This window comes from Lepisosteus oculatus, chromosome 1 (assembly GCF_040954835.1).
Source record: "Lepisosteus oculatus isolate fLepOcu1 chromosome 1, fLepOcu1.hap2, whole genome shotgun sequence".
NCBI lineage: Eukaryota > Metazoa > Chordata > Actinopteri > Semionotiformes > Lepisosteidae > Lepisosteus > Lepisosteus oculatus.
Genome location: NC_090696.1, coordinates 66,559,477 through 66,572,862, shown reverse-complemented (window position 1 = coordinate 66,572,862; position 13,386 = coordinate 66,559,477).

Sequence of the window (13,386 nt, the reverse complement as noted above, 5' to 3'; positions counted from 1 at the left end):
TTAATTTTGCTATAAATTATCTAATGCTTCCATAAGTGTGAGAAGAAAACACACATTTACCCAAGGGTTGTACAGTATTTGAAACACAATTTCATTCTTATCTTTTGATTAAATGTCCCAAGGCCAGAGTAGCTCACGGATTTTCAAATAAGTTTTGGAAACAAGACATAAAAGTAATGTCTAAAGTACACAAGCAGCTGTAAAGAGTAATTGGAGAACATACTGTATAGTTATACCATCACAAACAGCTGTATCACCCTGCAACTCACACCTGGCAGCCCACTGAAGCTCAGCAGGTGTGAGCCTGGTTAGTATCCGGATGGGAAACCTGGGAATGGGGCACTTACCCTTGGTCCATGTGGGTCCTAATGCCCCAGTATAGTGACAGGAACACTATACTGAAAAAGGTGCTGTCCTTTGGCTGAGATGTAAAACGGGTCCTGACTCTCTGTGGTCATTAAAAATCCCAGGGTGTTTCTCTAAAAGTGTAGGGGTGGAACTCCAGCATCCTGGCCAAATTTCCCCCTGGCCTTAACCAATCATGGCTTCCTAATAAACCCCATCACTCTGTTCTCCTCCCTGCTGATAGCTCACGTGTGGTGAGCATACTGGCATTTTGGCCAGTGGGTGGAAGGTGGACAAAAAATGCTCAAAGTGGAGGCCCATGACCAAAAGACTATCTCGACTGGAGCTGAGACTCTAAGCACAGACTTCAAACATCACACACCTTAAAAAATGTAAAAATCAATCAGATAGAAGGAGAACCCAGCTTAGCTAGCAGGACTGTCAGTCAGCACTGACTCACCCAGTGACTAACACTATCCCTTCTTCCGCGATGTACATGATGGAATCATTAGTCTGAGGATGTGAGGAATACATGTGCATAATGTACTGCCAATCAACTAATTTGCTACTTTAGAAAGACATCAGGTACAGAATTCCTCGTGAATAAAACACTGCATTTTTACCCCTTTACTTATTTATATTGGGTCTTGTGAAGCCCCTCCTTTAAAAATAGTTTAATTCTTCTAAAAGGATTGATTTTTTCCAAAGACATACAGTATTTTTGTCACTTCCAGTCTAAGTGTTCTGAACAACTAGTCTTTTCAGTGAATTACTAACTGGCCTTCATTACAACTTTCCCCTGAATTATGTGACCAAGATTGTCAATTAATTTTATAAATGTATTAATTGATTTCTTAAAGGCCCTGCCTGGGCCATAAGATGGCATTACAAGGGATGGAAACATGATAGCTGGAGAACTCTACACTAAACTTCATCTTCTCCAGTGACATAAATGACATACTGTATCGTAAGGTCCTGCTCTGCCATATGCTCAAGATATAAGCAGTACTGGCTATAGACTGCAGACATATACAGTATATAACCAAATTTTTTCAAAGAGCTAAATGGCCTCCTGTTACACATTGCTTTTATGGTAAATACGTCTGAAGTGAATTGATGGCATATCTCTGTCTTGACTGAAGCATTGCAACAGATTGCTAGGATATTCCAACCTGAAGTCTAGCCAATGCTGGATTTCACTCATCACTGGATAACTGTGGCATTACATTTTGTGGAACAGAGAGTTTCTTGCTATAAATTTATGGTCGTATGACATGCCTTCATAAATACTGCACACATTCTTCACATGTGCCACTGATAAATAAATAAGGCCAAACTTTTGGATGTGGAATTCAATGCATCTGAGGAATACCAGACATGAATGTTTTCCTTTTATCTGTCTCCATATGAAAATGTGTGAAAAAAATCACTCAATCTGTGAAAAAAAACTTAGCAGGATGATAAGTTAATACATTTATCATATTTGTTGTACAGCTTTTTTGGGGGTGGAGGGGGGAGACTGTATGAGGAAGGTCTTTTGACAGTTTTTAGGAATCTTAGTTGTTTTTGTGCAGACACCACTGCTTACAGAAATTCAAAATTAGTGGAGCAGGTTGAAATGTATTATTTTGAAAGGTAAACTGTCAAACAAATTTAAGCCAGTCAATGTTGTAATGACACCTAAAGTAACACCATATTGTGAGAATTTTCTTTTTCTTTTTAGTTGACCTACAGTTTTCACTTCAGCTCGCAGGTCCTACAGTCCCCAAGTATCTTACTCTGCTCAGGCATCAAACTGTAAGAGAGACAACTACAGCCTTTTAAAAACCTCTAAAACACTCAGTGATTATTCAGCAACCCTGCAGCTTGCTGGAAATTGGAATGGGTTTTACATTTATTTGCCTAGAACAAATTTCTTTGTGAGTCAAGGTTCATTTTTACTTATACATTACTGTCACGCCCTCTGCAGCCAGAGGGCGCTCCTTCTCTGTCCTGTCCCTAGTTTCCGGTCTGCTGTCCTTCCTGTCCCTCTCTTTCCCTTGGGCTATATATTTCCGGGTCTTGCACTCTGTCCTTGCTCAGCATTGACGTTCGGATGTCCTGAGACCCGCCTAGCACCAGGGCGCCCCACGTCCGCTCCCTGAGGGCATAGGTTTCTATACGGCATTCCTGAACTCTTTGCACTATGAGCCCGGGCCTTTTTCCCGTCTCGCCGCTACGCATATGGGTCTTTTTCTGCTCTCCTGCTCCCCACGGTTAGTCCCTTTGGACGTCCGTGACAATTACACACGGGCCAGCAGCTATATCACCCTGCAGCTCTCAACTGGCTACCCACTGTAGCTAAGCAGGGTTGAGCCTGGTCAGTACCTGGATGAGAGACCTCCTGGGAAGCTGTGGTTGCTGCTGGAAGTGGTGTTAGTGGGACCAGCCGGAGGTGCCCACCCTGCGGTCTGTGTGGGTCCTAATGCCCCAGTATAGTGGTGGGGACACTATACTGTATTGGGCGCCATCTTTCAGATGAGATGTTAAACTAAGGTCCTGACTCTCAGTGGTCATTAAAGATCCCGGGTATTTCTCAATAAGTAATACCCGGTGTCGGCCTTTACTGTGGCCTCCAAATTGTCCCCATGTATGATTGGCTCGCACTTGCCCTGCGATGGACTGGCGTCCCGCCCAGAGTGTACAATGCCTTGCGCTTGTTGCTTGCCAGGTAGGCTCCGGCTTCCCGCAACACCGTAGGGTATAAAGCGGTTTGGCAAATGACATGACATGACATGACATTGCGCACTGATAAATGGAAGCACTAGAAATAGCACAAAATCCAAAACAGAAAACCCACTCCACATTAACTTAATAAAATTAGATGATCGCTTATTGTACGACAAATAAAAACAAAAACTACAGTATGTTTCCACGTTATCCTGAAAAATCTACCTAGAAGTTAATTTATTCACTAGGAAAAAAAAGAAAGGGAAAAAAACTGCAGGGGAATCTCTTACCAAGACAAAACCTAAAGTCCTAGATTTTAGCAATAGGAAATAAATCCATCCTGTGTTCACACAGATTGAATAAAAAATAAAATTCTTGGTTTGTGAAAGTCTGACTCCAGGTTCGAGAAAGGAACAACATTCTTAAACAACTAAATCAAACCAACAGGCAACCAGACCTCAAGAAACACAGAACACTGCCTTGCTTGTAGCATTCGATACTGTAAATAAAAAATAAAAGTATTGTCATATTTTTTTTTGTGTGATACAGTATATTTTGTACCTACAGTACCAGATTGGAATGTCCAAACATTAATTCAGCTCTCCACTAGAGTCTTCATACCAAAAAGGGGAAGATGAACACTTAATAAATTGTCCTCCAAAATGTATCAATGTATTCAGTCCTTTTTACACTTCAAGTCCACAGCACAAACAGTTAAGGACAGAGGTGAGAGAGCTCTGTATGATAATACTGTGTGTGGAGAGGTTCTTGGCTATTTACCAGGACTAATTAGGCTAGTTACTCTGTTGCATGGGAAGCAGAGAAATCTAAGCCCAACTTTGAGACCACCAAACCTAATAGCTATCCCGTGTCAAAGAGAAACTACGTAAATAGATGTGTAACAAAAGACAGTACAGTATAAGTGAGATAAACCAAGGAACTCCATAAAAATGCAGGAATAAGGCAATTTGTGCATAAAGAGTTAGATTAATTGATTACTTGATATGTAGAACTATTATCTCTGCTTGAAGATAAAACCAATAACCATTTTTATTTAAGATGACCTTACATTGTATAAATAATTAACATACAAAACATTATTCTGGAAGTGCTTTGTGTAGATTTGACAAATGGTACCTGTGCATTAACAGTTCTTTTTTTTATGTAGTCAGCATATTTTTGTATGGCAAAATTGCACCGTGGGATTTTCACCCTTATCCTTCAGGGCTAGTGCTTCTGGGCAGTTTCCCTTTACTTTTCTGTTTTTAGAAAACAGGGGCAGAGCTCGGAGGATAGGAGGTCGATAAGATAATCAGTGAAGCATCATGGCTTTCAAACTTGCTTCCTTGAGCAAGCAAGCAGAAATTCACAATCATCATGGCCGAAAGCTCACAGTGTGGCAATTCTCACTTATTAGAGACAATTTACTGTATACTGTAGCTTAATAGCTTAGAGTACATAATGAGCTTAGTCGTTAATGTTAATATGAAAGTGATGAAAAATAAAGATGATTTTGTGATAGATGATAAAGTACTCCAAATGAACTGGGAGGAGTACGGATGTACAGTATGCATAATTTAAAATTGTTTTAAATCTTTCAAGGCTTTTGCCAGTTGAGTCATCATTGTACTTTCACCGGCTAGACAATCAGACTTCTAGCGCAGCAGTTTATCAAAATTTAAACTTCCCGAGTGTCTGTTAACACTGACATTTAGCATGAATCTTTTATGCTTTTATTTAAACGCATTCAGGCCAACTTAGACCTAACCATTTTGATGTCCATAGTTAATATCCTTACCTGCAAAAACTTATCAATTATCAAACACTTCAAAGCTTAAAATTCCCTTGTATAATTTTTCACTTCCACTTGAACTTAGGCTTCATGTTAGAATTATACATCTACGAATAGGCCCACCTTTATTACAGGTTGTATTTTTTTACATTCATCCCATACAATTTTCCATGAATTGTAACACTCCATTACATTGGATTCGTTGTATTTTAACTGTGCATTTTAGGTATGTGTCCTGTAGATGTCAAGTTAACTCATGATCCTCCATCCATTCATTATCAGAACGCCACTTGTCTTGATGATAGTTGCACAATCCCAAAGGTACAGGGCACAAGACCACTCTGTCCTTGAATGGGATGCTTGTCCATTGTAGGCATTCAGAGAAGGGAAAGTGTGGAATAGCCGATCAGTGCTAGCCTAGCCTACCTTTTAGACTATGGAGGTAAGTAGGGAACTCAGAGAAAATCTATGTGAACATGTCAAGATCATGTGAACACCACACAGAAGGTGCCCCCAAGTTAGAATCAGACCCAGGAACTAAGGGTAGTGAATCAGCAATGCTAAAACAACCAATTTGTTCACATTTATTATTTAGATGCCATCTCTAAAATAGGCATTTTTTGCATGCAAAACAATCAAGACAATATCTAACTGATTAGAGGTGCTGTCTGGAAGCATTTATTTGAAATGCCATTATGCGTATAATTTGTATGTGTATAAATAATGGATTTATTATCTGTTTTTCTTTTGTGATAGGGCTGTTTAGCTGTCATGTTTAGGTGTCAACCTGGATGGTTAATTAATACGTTTTGATTATTCACATAAAATATGTATATCTAAGCTTGAATTAATTTATCATCAATAAAACATGATATATTCATGCTTTTCAAAGACAGTTGGCATAATTATCCTCATTTACAGTGAGAACTGTTAAACATTGCTTCAAAGCCACTTTCATAAATGACTAAATAAATTGAGTTGACAGTGTAGGAGTTCATAAACCACCTATCATGGTAAGTGATTCTGACTGCCTGCAAAACAAAGCATTGATACCTTTTATCTTCTCTAATAAGAGTGGTCATGTGTTATTTACATTTGCTCTCATTAAAGATATATACCGTATACTGTACATATTACTCATCATGCAGAAAATGCATTGAAATAAACCTTTTAGCTATGAATGTACAGGTATAGTTAATCATATACAATATTTAGTATGCTCATAGTATGAAGGCATACAACGTTATCTCCAAACAGAGTAAATAATTCCAACCTAAGTATGATGTTTGTCCTGCCAGTGTCTGCTCACTGTCAATAAATGCTCACTACTGCAGCAGTTCTTGTCGTGTTCCACAGAAAACGGGCTCCTTCACTTTCTATAAAGTGTTACATGTGACTTAGGCCAAGTTACAGAGACAGCAGCTCTTTGCTGCCGGTGGTCACGAGTGCACAGCTCAGCACTGTTGCTGGTACATTATATTATGTGAGAGCTGAGCCAATGGCATTACTGAAAAAAGCCTGTTAGGATGGACCAGTAGGAAACTTTGTGCTCAATGCTGAATGCTGAGGATGCTGAAAGATGAGAAATAGAGCTGAAAATCTGGAAGAGACAGCCCTCCATGGGTTTTAATACTACAGGATTTTTCTGCAAAAATATGCAGTGTATTCTGTATGATTTATTTAATAAAATACACACTAATCCTCTGTACATGACAGAAATCCAGAAGAAACTCCCTGCTAAAAATTATTAAAATTTCTGCAAACAACTTAGAGATGTACTGTAGATGGAATGGAAGTCTATCAAAGAAAGCACCATGTGCTACAGTTCCTTTGCATGAAATACTTGTTCTATTTTCAATGTATCCACAAGCATGTTCGCCTGGTTGACAATGACAGAAAAAGAGATTTATTTTACACCAATGATGACCCCGAGCACTAATAAAGCAATTTCATCCATCACCCTTAAATAGTTTGCGAATCTTAAATGTACCATTTTTATTTAATTTCAGTAGATAACATCTGCTTCTATGAATAAGAAAGTGTTGACAAGGAGATAAATGTTTAGGAAAGCATGAGAATGGAAAAGTAGGAAGCTTTGTGTTTTGGATAAGCATTAATAAAGGTACTGTATGTAAAAATAACATGGTTTTCAAAACAATCTCAATCCTCTTTCTTTACCCAGTTTTTAATTATACGCAACAACTTTATCTTTTAGAAAGAAATTGATGGAATAACAACACTAAATGCAGGTAGTGCATTCTAACAAAATGTCTCATGCTTGTCCACAGATCTGTCTTAAAGTTTTTACAGTACATCAAATCCTGCTCTGCTAGTGCTACATGACACCAACTATATGGAGATGGATCAAACTTTGACTCACTTCTGTAGCTGTTACTAATTAAGTGTAACACAGCAAAATTGTTTCTCCTATAATTTTGCGTTCTTACAACGCTCTTTTGGGTGTACAGTATATACAGTATTGTACACACAACGCTGTCAATATTGCTTAGAAAAGCAGGACCTTATTGGCAGTGCTGGAGGATTGAGGGAGAGTGTTTCTGTGAATAACAGTATTGCCTGTTGGGATGAATTAGCCACGGCTCATGTGAAGTAAAGGCTTAGAGGAAATGTTACTTCACATAGGCTTCCAGATTCCCCACGAGTCATTTCTAGCTTTTCTTAATTGCTTGATTGCACATTATACAAATGTGCCATACAGAAACATGCAGACAAAAGTCCAGAAGGAGATCAGCAATGTCAGCTCAAGTTACCATTTCAAGAAAACCACAGATACCAAGATAAAAGACATGTCAATTAATTACACAGACACATTCAAGGAAGTGTTATTTGTACATAAAACATGCTTGTGAGCCATCCTACAGCATATACAGGATGCTTTCAGAAGCTTAACAGAAGTACAATAAAAGCACTTGCAAAGAACACAAAAGAATAATGTTAGTGCAAATGGCTTGCATTTTTTTAACCAAGTGGTGCAAGAAGCCACCTCTTATCCATTTTGTAATCATTCTCATGTTTTATGGGTCTCCTTTAAAGTAAACAAAGGGCCAGAAAACCTCCTTCTCTTGGTAAAGCCACAAGAAGAACTGAGAAAAAAGAGTCTCTCACTTTCTAACACAAGTTAGTGACCAAGGAACATAAAATGCAAAATTGTCAGATTTGTTCAGGAATCCAGGAGGTTTTAGAGACATGATTGATACTGCAGAAATGCAGAAATTCTGCTTGATACTGCAGAAATGAGTACTGTGTTCAGTTTTGGGCTTCATATCTCTTGAAGATTTGCGTCCAGTTCAAAACTTTGTTGTTTCAAGGGGAAATTAACATAAGTGTTACAAGAGGAATCATTTAGGTCTACTTAGATATTGTTCTGGTTATTACACAAAACAGATCACATACCCTTTACTTGAACACCTTGGTGTGATAATGAATGGTAATTCAATGTTATTTTAAAAATGTGTGACTCTGCATGTAAGTCTTATCTAGGTGACAACTGACAGACACTGTGATGCACACATCTTGTACAAAGTTTAGTTACTGTACTATACTGTATGTTGCTTTTATTGAATGGATGATGTAACATCACAATTGCCACTTGTCAACTTATTATCCACCATTCGCTTCTATCTAAACTACTATTGAGTAGGAGTAATAAATAAGATTATTATATCATCTCATTATATATTATTAAAATAACAAAATGTAGATTTTTGTCATTGCTTCAAAATTGTTTTATAAAAGTTTTAGACTTTAAAAGTCCCTCCTTAAACAGCAAATTATACAGAGATAACTACAGATGTGTTCTGAATTTCAGAATTGCATGCTCTTTTGTGGTAATAGGCTATGAGCTTCTTTTAGTTCATTAGACCCTCTCTGAAGCTACTTTCTCATCACTGTTAATTCGCCGCTTTTCAAAGATTCTCTATTGGCCAATTATAGTCAATGGCTGTCAAGCCTGGCATACACAAATGCGATAATTATATCCAAAATCTCTCATTAATTGACTTTAAAGAACTATTTCCTTTCCAAATTAAAAAAAAACACTATAAATCAGAGCTTAATATGTTTTTTTTTTATTTTCACAAAAGTAGCATACTCGGTAGTTTTACTGAGCAAAATAAATTAAAAAATGTGGTCCTTTTAACCACATATGATAAACAAATATTATATCAGTGTACTGAGACATTCAAAAATGCTGAGTTGTTTGCATACTGATAGTACAACATACCATGTTTGAAGATAAAAAAAAATAGAAAGCAACTTCTGTCCTTTTTCCTCTGTCTCCTCTTGTGGTGAGCACCGAAAAGACATTGTGAATCTAATCACTGAATGTCAGCAAGACACTTAAAACAGTAGTCATAACAGTCAAAGGTAAGCATGCATACATGCACACAGTATGTTACGCAGATTTTGGTCCATGCTGTTCCTGCATATGAACACAGCAACTGTGTTCTGTGCATCCGAATTTTCACCTGCTTTCCCGTGGCAAGGAATTTGTGGCAATTAGCAACTCTTTTAAGTCTCCATAAACCATATTTCAATAAAAGCCTGAATGTAAAGCCCAACTACCCTATGCAACCGATTGCAGTTAAATTGCACTTTAGAAGAAGAGAGTAAATACACATGTTAACACAACACACTAGCAGGGAATGGCAAACCAAAGTTCCATTAGTAAGGGGAATAATGTCAATGTCTTCACACACAGCACTTAACAGGAGTAAAGTAGGTCAAAATTATATGAAAGGAGTAATAAAATATGAAAAGCTGGAGGACGAATATCTTTTTTCTTTATCACGTAGATACTGTATGCACATTGAAAAATAAAATAAAACATTGGGATCCAGAACAATTGCAAACTCATTCACATCCAAAGCAAAGAAAGACATTATACAAAGGTGACTAGATGAAATTACTAAAAAGAGTGAATATTGGATCTTAAATATTTAAAGAAATATAAACATAAAATCTAGTTATAAAATGCATTATATAAAAAAAACTTTTATTCCAGGGGGATATGCCTTTGAGTCTGCATTCAGTTGCATATCTCCAATGAGAATGAAAACAAAAAAGTGGAGAAAAAGCAGAGGTATGGTTTCAACCATTTTATTAGATGTTTTCTTTTCTCCTTCATTTTAAAGTTTGGAGTCCTGCTGCTTCTTTTTCAGGAACGTGTTCTTTTAAAAACCAGCTTGTTCTTGGCAGCAAGAGTTGAGAGACATTTAATAACATCTACCTTACAGTCACAGCAGCTGCCCAGTGGGGCCACAACTGGAGCAGAAAATCTGCATAATTTTAATGTGAGAGTCAGAAACCTGTCCCTTTCATTACAAAGGAAAAAAAAAAGAACAGTTGAACATCATACCTCTTTTGCTCTTCGACAATAATATTAAAATAAATTGGATTATTATAGTCCCGATGCCCCCCATGATTATCACTGGAAATGGTTGTCCATTTCCAATGTCAGTATTGCAATTCTACAACAGGTGTTCTAGTACAACTCTTGGCATTATCTGTAATTTAAACAATACCATTCTGCTCCAGAGTAATACAGTACCACTAGTTTTGTTCCTTCTCCAACTCTGCCTGCCTAAACCAAACATTCCTACCAAATGATCCATATTTCTATTACTCATCCTCCTAGGTGTCAGCCTCCAAATAGAAAGATCCCAAGGGACCCATGGTTATACATTATAAATCTCCATATGGTTCTGCAGACATTTCCCAACTAATTTTCTACAGCAGATGTACTAATGTGGTGACATTGAATGTCCAGGAAACAACCTCATTCATAGCATGTTGAGAGAATGAAAAAGACACGTAAAGCAATAGTAGACTTGGACTTTTGAGACACTCCACTATTCCTGGTTTGAGAGTCTGTATAATTTCAATATAAAAACGTCACACATTTCTGTAAAAGTACTTTTTTTCATGAAAAATCGAGTGGTAAACCTACGCAGAAGAATTTAATAAACAAATCCTAAATAAACCAATATTTGTTCATGGAAAAAAAAAACATTACATTACAAAATTGGGTGATTACCTTTTTTTTAATGATAAACTGCTTTACATTATATAATCAGGTATTTTCAAAGGTTTTTGCTTCAGAGAAAATGTGTTCTTTTGTTATTAAAAGGTCTGTAAAGCCTGAAGTTAAACACATACAGTAATGAGAGAAATCAAGGATATGGAAAAGGGTACAGTATTTTTTATTTGCTTAATAGTCTGAGTCATTGTCTGTTTCCAGAGTGCCTACTGAGGGAAAAGAATTGTACGTTTTTTGCACTTAAGCAAAAGGCTTTGAAAGTCATCCTACTTGAGCTTATCATTTGATGTACAGTATGTCCACATTTTCCCTTGCTAAAGTGCACTTGGCCTTTTTAATAATTCTTCTTGCTGTCCAATTCATGTCTCTATCAAGAGAAGCAAATATATTTACCTCCAATCTGTCAGGATCCAAAAAAGGCTCCAAATGTCCGCCTTTAAAGTTGCCAAAGTAAAATGATGCAGAATCTTTGTGTCAAACAAGTTTCTTCCATTTGTGTGCAAAGTCTTAGGGGTGGAGTACCTAACAAGGAACTACAGTGTGAACACGCTTGCTACAGAAGCAAATAGTTTTCTTTGAAGCACCTTGGGTTCTGGTTTCCTTGCACGTCTGAAGGAAAGAGAACTAAAAGGGATTTAAAAGTTTGTACTGGGGGAGAAATGAGTACAGAATAAAAAGCTCTGTAGCAAAAACATGTGAATTAGACTGACTGAGCCCAGTTGAGAGGACAGGAAGCACAATATTATGAATCTGCACACAACGCCTGCAGGCCAGTCTTAATCCAATTTTTTTAGTTAAAAGATGAGGAAATTACTAATAAAATGAGGTGGCTGGAAGTCCTACGGGATATACAATACTGTACAAGCGTCTGTGACAGCTCCCAGTCCTGCATCCTTGAAGCAGCACTATGTTACAGCACCAGTCCAGCAATTTCTCAACCACTCCGGCTGGCACCGTAGGTACTGAGCTCACTGCCTGGACTCCACTTACTGTATGTAATCCCACTCAGGCTGTACTCAGATGGGTGACTTAACACCTGCAGTAATACAGTACCATTATAGTTATACCAACTTACTCTAAATGACTCTATTGAAGGTACTGTAATTCCAAAGGCATGCAACATCAAAACCTGGCTAGACAAAATGACCGATATTCTGTACAAGCTGTACAAGCACAGTTTTCAGCACAGATTCAACCACAGTTTTTAAACTTGATTCCTTTGAAGGTCGCAGTTGTGACACTTTGAAGTTACAATTCAAAAGCAAAAAAAGCATTATGTACAATAAAGAATATGAAAGAAAAATGGAAACATCATGACAGCACAAATATTCAAACCCTTTTCTGTGGCAGACATAGCTGAGTGTCTTCTATTGGTGTGCAATAGTAAACTGTAGATTCATGTGATTTTAGAATAAAAACACCTACAGTATCAAATACTCTATTCAGGTTTCCCCAACCTCGGTCCTGAAGGCCAACACATCTGCTGCTTTTCATTATACCTGAACTTCATTACTTAATAGAAGCCTTAATTAAACTAATATGTTGCTTGATTTCAAGAGTTTCAGATTCCCTTTTCTGTTCAAAGGTTTGGGATTTTATTTTACATATGAAACGCAGTAGTTAAAAAGCAACGTCCAAGATGTTTAAGAGCTAAAACCAGTCAGTTTATACAAATCTTTTTGTAAGCCAATTTAGGGTCCAAATGTGTAACTAAGACCAGAAAACCAGCACTTACAGTAGGTGCCTGGTCCTCCAGCATCATTATTTCTGATGTCCATCTTTAGTCCACTTTCCTGCTGCATCCTTGTAGTTCAACAGTGGTCAATGAAGCAGTTTCTATATACAGTAGTCTCTCAGGTAGAGTTTTAAAATTGTCAATCTTCATAGCTGTTGCTAATATTACACTGTAAAACCGGTTCAGCACTTAAGTGTTCAAGGGGGAATATGGGATGTGTATCTGGAACATTGGCTTTATTTTGTAAATATACCCTGAAAGGAGGGATGCTGTATCTGTGCTAATTCACTTTCAAGTAATTTCATTGGTGCTTTTTATATCGTTGATCTATTCTCTTTCATCGATAATGATTCACTACGCACTACTCTTCAGAAAAACAAACAAAAAATGTTCAGAAGGGATTTGCAATAATTACACCGTCCATCAAGGTACTGTATGTTTCTATTTACAAATAAAGAAAGTTAAACTGACATACTAGTTTTGAAGATCCAAAGAAAAGGGGGAAAGTAGAAAATACCCTAATAAAATAATAAAAAAATAGTGGAAAGTGGATGAAAGAGAAATTCGCCTTGTTAATAACCATAGCTGCACATACTCTTAACATTTCACCACACACAGGTTACAGAGCATATACTTTATGTGTGTGGATATAAGTTCAAGGAAAATTGTGTTCACAGTACAACACGCATTTGGATCAAACAGACAATAACTCAAAGAAGCCAAACTAATTCTGATGCCAAAGGCTTC